Source organism: Octopus bimaculoides, chromosome 2 (genome assembly GCF_001194135.2).
Source record: "Octopus bimaculoides isolate UCB-OBI-ISO-001 chromosome 2, ASM119413v2, whole genome shotgun sequence".
NCBI classification, from domain to species: domain Eukaryota; kingdom Metazoa; phylum Mollusca; class Cephalopoda; order Octopoda; family Octopodidae; genus Octopus; species Octopus bimaculoides.
The window spans coordinates 62,276,881-62,284,199 of NC_068982.1; the positions used below are offsets into that span (position 1 = coordinate 62,276,881).

The window sequence follows — 7,319 nt, forward strand, 5'->3', positions numbered from 1 at the left end:
CGTTAATTTCACGAGCAGGCTGTTCCGTTGATCGGATCAACTGGAACTCTCGACGTCGTAAGCGACGGAGTGCCAACAACAACAACAACAACAACAATGCGTGTATGTATGTATGTGTGTATGTATGTATGTATGTATGTATGTATGTGTGTATGTATGTATGTATGTATGTATGTATGTATGTATGTCATATCGACTACAGTACTTATTACAGTTTCTGTCCACCATCTTCCCTTGAGAAATCATTACTCGTGATCAGATCGAATCCGGAACCACGTGGTTGCCAAGCAAACTTCCTCACCACGTAGCCAACACCTATTTTACACTTTACCTCCATCTTCTGTCTTTCCTTTCCTCTCTCTCTTTCTCTCCTCTCTCTTTTCTCTCCTCTCTCTTTTCTCCTCTGTCTCCCCCTCTCTCTCTTACCTACTGTCTTTCTCTCTCTATCTCTCTGTCATATTCTGTTTATTCTTCTCTTATCCACTTTACTCCTATCGTGAGTCTATCTAAACACGCATACGCACAATATACCAACCCTTACGTATAAAAATAAACTCATACATTTACACATAAATCGAAAACACACACACACACACGTACGTACGTACATAGACACTGAGAGAGACACATCAAGCCAGCAACTTTCCCCTCCTACACACGTCCTCTGCACAACACTAGATCTCTTCATACTCTTCCTGCCGCTCAATCCTGGCTCTGTTCTGTTATTCAATACGGTATATGAAGAGAGCCTATAAAGAAAGATATGACTATAGAAAAAGAACTGGAGAAAGTCAGCTGAATTAATAATAAAGATTTCTTTAACAGAATGAAATTGAAAAATTGATTCTCATTTATAAATTTCGACTCTTACGAATTGACATGCACAGACTTGTAGCTGCATGTATGCATATGCATATGCATACATGCGCCACACACACGTGATGCATGTAGCTGCAGGTATGTACAATTACTAAAGTCACATACACAGCCACACATGTAAGCGTATACGGTTGCGTGTATGCACTTACATACACTCGACGATATATGCAAATATATAGTGCCTCATGCATGCACATACATGCAGATGCATATGCAGATATTCAAGTAGAAAAGCAAGTGGACGCATGCACCCGAATATGCAAATACAGATGCACTCACACACACACACACACACACACACACACACACACACACACACACACTGACATATAGACACATACACTTACACAGAATCACTCAGATACAAGGACACGGAAGCAGACACAAACATATACAGACTCACACAGATACATATAAACATGCATACATAGATAAGCAAACAGGAACGCATACACATGCACACATACACTCCCACGCACACACAGATTCATGTATACGCACATTCATAAAGACTCACACATAAGGAAAAAGTACATTCACATACGTAACGATACAGTCATAAGATACAAACAGACACGTATACACACAGACACAAACACACACACACACACACAAACACACACACACACACACACACACACATAAACATGTGCATACATATATGCGTAAACAGATGTATAGACATAAGCATCCGCCCACACATTTTCTAATTATGTTACAGACCTATCTAAACACGCCTGCGCACACGCACACACACACACACACACACACACACACACATGCGCTCGCGCGCGTACACGTTTATACACATCTGAATACATGAAGGTTTAAATATGCTTTAGCAAAACTAATCCATTCATGCATTTTGCATTCAATCAGTATATAATGTGAACATACATACGAATATGCAGACGCTTACAGCACACACACACACACACACACACACACACACACACACACACACATACACACACACACACACAAAGCACGTGAGCGTGGACGCACACACAAATAGATTGCATAGCTATATAGATATACATGTACATCATACATACACAGATACAAAAATAACCCTACATTCATGCTCGCATGCATGTCATATATATATATATATACATATACATATCCTACACAAACACTCATATACACGCACACTATAAATACATAGGTCATTGTCATCATCATCGTCATAGAATCTTCATCGAAAGTCGACGATGACTGTAAATTCACAAATTGTAATATGGAAGAAAAATGATCTCCCCCTCCTCGTTTGTTTCCTGAGCTGCGATCACAAACGTTTCAGCTTTCCATCTTACACCTAACCACACTCTTGTATCTCAGTCAGAATCTTGCCTAAGTTTTCATACATCTACTCTATTGTGAAGAAGTGCATTCGTTTTGGTAATCGCTTTCCCTCAACGATTATTTCAACATGCTCAGGTTAGCGGAGTTTTCCCTGCATTAATAACTTTTCCATGCCAGAGAATTTGCTTGACTCTAAAGTAGAGGTGTTTCTGATCTGCTTCCAAATAATGTTAATGATCTGCCACAATTTTCTCATCAGTGCATACAGGAACTTCCTTTATCTGTTGAACATCTATGCCTCAGAAACGTACAAGAGTGTGGATAATGCTATTGTATGCAATAATGCTCTCCCCTTGGACTATCACGTGTTTGTTGTTCCACAGCAGCTCTTGCATATTTCCGAATACTGAGCTACTTTGTGCATCCTGTAATCTGGTTTGTTATTGACCTTACAATTATTATTGACAGCATAGTAAAGTGGATTGCTCTTGTCTGCTTGTACATTATGTTAATGATAAGACTCAGGTAGTTCCCGTCAGCTCGTGTCAGGATTGGCTGATAGAATTTTTCATTCTTTCTGATGCTAATTAAAGCAAATTGTGTGATATTGTCATCAAATGCATCTACCAAGTTTTATATCTCTTCTGCACAATGCAGGACAAGGACAATCATCAGCAAATATCATCTCTCTCCCTAGCATATGTGTAGCCTTGATCTTAGCTAAAGCAAAGACTAAGGCCATACCAACAAGGTAATAGCGGGTATTCTATGTATTTATGAAACTTCAACCGATAATAAGAGTGAAAACAGTGTTGGAGCGAGCACGCAGTATTGTTCAATTCCTGGTGTAGCATCAGACTGTGTAAAGCTAGAGTTCATTTCATAGCCCAAGTCTTCATGTTAGTGTTCAGACATTCTGTCATATGAGTGAACTTTTCCAGACATCCTACATTCTGAGTATCGCACATAAGCCTGACGGGTTTGCTGTATCAAATACTTTCATGAAGTCATTTGCATGCAAGACGACTGTCCAATCATGTTTGAGGAAGACTATCGCTCGCTGACTGAAATCAGCAATGTTTGTGCGGAAACTTAGATCCTATAAAATGTGTACAACACCTCATAGATTGTTTCCATTCTATTGGCATGACCAAGAGATAATTCAGGGCAAGATATCTGGTTTCAATATAGTTTGCTGACTCAAGATTGTTGGAGCATCATCATCTTTAGTATAGAGTGAAGGCCTATAAAATGGCCAAATCCATCCCCTGCACATACACGCGGACATAGATATATGCACACCTGTACACATGATTACGCCGGTACGTACATGCCGACATACGACTATGCTTATGCTATGAAATAGGTTTTCTGTTAGTAAAGTGATACCTGACGACCTATTCTGATTAAGAATGTAAACGCACCTCAGGCATCCAATGCTGGTTCCTAAGGAACAACAAAGGAGAAACGTACACAGGAACTAATAATATGCATAAATACACCAGCTGACCGCACAAACACAAATCTAATACACATACAGACACAACAGATACACAAACACATACACACCACACATATATACACTTCTGTACATGGACATATACAGAACCAGATTAAATCCAACTACGAATGTAAGGAAAGCCCAAGAATAGTGCCATCCTCCACTCTTCGTTTCTGTAACTGATAAAATACCGGTTTCTAATTTCAGCACAAGGCCAGCAATTTCGGGGAGCGGACAAAATCTCTATGGAGCCCTCTTCCGTGGTTCCTTAAAGACGTGCTTGCATTACTAAATGGTTAATCCAGATCTGTGCATATCTATTAAAAGCAATAATACTCGATATGACGCACATACACAAAACACACATATTCATATCTTATTTCGTAACATAAACACAGGCTCATTTACTCTCAACCTTTGCACGTCAATAGATAAACAAAAAAGGCATAGACATGCTTATAAAAATGTTTTTACATTGTAATTATTTCTTGTGAATTACAGACGTGTATACAACACATATCTCTAACACATAAAGCATACAGAAGCATATGAAATGTAAGAGAACGCATATATATACGCATTTACTATTAATCCAGCCACTCACTCCTTGTTACCTATTCATACACATACACACGCATTTATACATACACAGAGACACATACACATACATATACACACATACATGAATGTAATCTCTATACATCTCTTGAAATATGTGAAATAGAATAATGACAGCAGATATGCATATATGCACAGATTTATACAACGCTTGTGTATAAAAATACATAATTGCATGATAATGCATACGTACATGCTTATATACTCATTTTTACCCTTTTGCCATACACACATGCTCACGCGCACGCACACACACATACACACACACAGACAACATTGCAACAGTGACCTTTATAATGTTGCTGCAACATTTCAATTGCATTTGAAATTTAAAATGTTAATGCATTTTTATTTGTTTCTTTTTGTGTTCGTGTTATTTTTTCCTTCTCTTTTGTCTTCTGAATCTCTTGAATTTTTGCATTGAGAACTAAAGAATTTCCTTTAAAGATTTCTCGAGGACTGTGTATGCTTGTAAATGTGTATATGTATGCATGTAGGCATGTATATATATATATACATATATATATATGCGCGTGTGTATGTGTAAATATATGTGACAAAATACATATTGATATCACTACTTCTTTATTGGCGGTCCAGCTGTGAACAACAACTGCATGTTTAACCTATTTTTTCCCAAAAGAAAAAAAAAAAAAATAATAATTCCACCTGAAACCCTCTCTTTGTCCTGTGATACAAAACCGTCCGTTTTTAAAATGTTCAGAACTTGATACACAATTTCCTTTTGTTAAACGATGATCCAGTTTAGAAGAGAAGTTATTTAATTCTCTAAATCACTAAACTGTTCTAAATTTTGGATTATTTTCAAATATGACACAACAGTTAACTTCCCGTGAACGTAAATCTTTCAACACATTCATTTCTTACTACGATTATACATCTGATTCGGGTAAAATTCTTAGCGGCATTTCTTCTGAACTCTTTACGTGCTAAGCTCAAATCCCGCAGAGGTCAATTTTGCCTTTTATTCTTTCAGGGTCAATAAAATAAAGTACCAGTTACGCACTGAGGTCTATGTAATCGACTAACCCCGACCCACAAAATTTCATGTCTTTTACTTATAATAGAAAGATTATCCGTCTGACTGAGGAGTTGCGCAATTGGTTGCGATGTCATTTGCAAAGTCAATGGTTTGTACCACGTCACTAAGTTCGATGTCTCTAGTAAAGACATTTAGCATTCATTGGCTATATCAATCTAGTTATGATACCTACTGTGCGGGAGTTTACACCGAATGTGATAAATATATGTAGTGGTTCCGCCGTGAATCTGATTAATGTTCTTTTCATAGAAAACTGGCAATTAACTGACAAATTTACCAGTAATTATTCCACGATTAACTAGCAATTAATATACTGATAATGTGGTCTGGTATTTGAGATATCAGTTGAAATGTGACGGTGAAAACATGCCACGTGCTTCTGTGAATTTGTAATCGAAATGAACAATGAATGTTGGGAGAAATAGTGAGGTTAAAACACGGTCGTGGACAAGACAACAATGAAATGTGATGAATAGCAATATGTCATATGACTGAACCATCTAACAACGTCAGCATGGAACATGAATATTGTCAGGACGTTAATGACGACGATGATGTTAATGGTATATTTATATCAGTAAAGTGAATATAGGTGGAGGCGCAATGGCCCAGTAGTTAGGGCAGTGGAGGCGCAATGGCCCAGTAGTTAGGGCAGCGGACTCGCGGTCGGAGGATCGCGGTTTCGATTCCCAAACCGGGCGTTGTGTGTGTTTATTGAGCGAAAACACCTAAAGCTCCACGAGGCTCCGGCAGGAGGTGGTGGCGACCCCATGTTGTACTCTTTCGCCCCAACTTTCTCTCCCTTTTTCTTCCTGTTTCTTGAATAACGCTGAGTCCAGCTGGGGGGAACACATACGCCATAGAAACCGGAAAACCTGGCCCATGAGCCTGGCTAGGCTTGAGAAGGGCGCATAAAAAAAATAAAATGAATATGAGTCAATAAACCAACGATGGAGCCTCTACCTGACCTCTTTGCAGGCTAAAAGTAGCAGCCAAATTTGCCTCAGATCACATCGTACCGTTGAAAAGAAAAAAACAACTAAAACAAAAGACAAAAGAGGATAATAACGGATAGAGTATATATGAGTTTACGTCTGCACAATCAGGTTAAGCTTGGGTAAAACGTCAAATCCACCAACACCAATAGACATGGATTAAGTAATAATATTCATAACTGAAATTGACTCAGGTTCAGTAGGCAAAGGTAATGAATTGGAAGTCATCTGAATGAGAGATAAAATGCACTGAGTTCAAATCCTACTGTAATCATCTTGGCTTTCCATCTTTCCGGAGTCAACGCATAAAGTGCGAGTCAAGTACTTGAAGCAGATGCTTCGTTTCTTCTCGCTCTGTTTGTCTCTCTGAATCAGCTGTGAGCTTGTAGAATTGTGATGTCTAACTTATTTATACATCAAATCTTGTCTTTAGCATACTGAGCCTTTGGAATTCAAAGACGTAGACACCAAAAGATCTGGCAATTGTTTTAGATGTCCTGCCAATAGTGTGAATCTACAATACTCTGAGTGAGAACAGATATTTGTTACTGTTTCAGTTGAGGGTCTCTTATTTCAGAGAAGCTTAACACTGTGTGTTTAAGTAATGAGTGATGTATAAAATGAAATTACAGATAGGCGTAGGAGTGGCTGCGTGGTAAGTAGCTTGCTTACAAACCACATGGTTCCGGGTTCAGTCCCACTGCGTGGCACCTTGGGCAAGTGTCTTCTATTATAGCCTCGGGCCGACCAAAGCCTTGTGAGTGGATTTGGTAGACGGAAACTGAAAGTTGTATGTATGTATATATATATGTATGTCTGTGTGTATGTGTGTGTGTGTATGTGTGTGTGTGTGTGTGTGTGTGTATGTGTGTGTGTGTGTGTGTGTATATGTTTGTGTCTGTGTGTTTGTACCCCCAACATCGCTTGACAACTGATGCTGGTGTGTTTACATCCCCGT

General features: G+C 38.7%; 1 protein-coding gene and 1 long non-coding RNA gene across 6 annotated transcripts in view; one reads left to right on the forward strand and one right to left on the reverse strand.

Moving 5' to 3' along the window:
- Window positions 1-4,661, forward strand: part of LOC128251067 (uncharacterized) — a 5,972-nt gene extending 1,311 nt beyond the window's left edge. The window contains exons 1-2 of one of the 2 annotated variants that reach the window (XR_008266955.1): window positions 866-957; window positions 3,893-4,661. This is a non-coding gene — a long non-coding RNA (uncharacterized LOC128251067). Of the gene's footprint in view, window positions 1-865; window positions 958-3,892 lie in introns of those variants that run through there. The other variant, XR_008266954.1, reaches the window with a different exon arrangement.
- LOC128251052 (GATOR complex protein WDR24-like) overlaps window positions 1-7,319 on the reverse strand; it is a 62,578-nt gene that overhangs the window by 4,803 nt on the left and 50,456 nt on the right. The gene's annotated exons all lie outside the window — the stretch shown is intronic.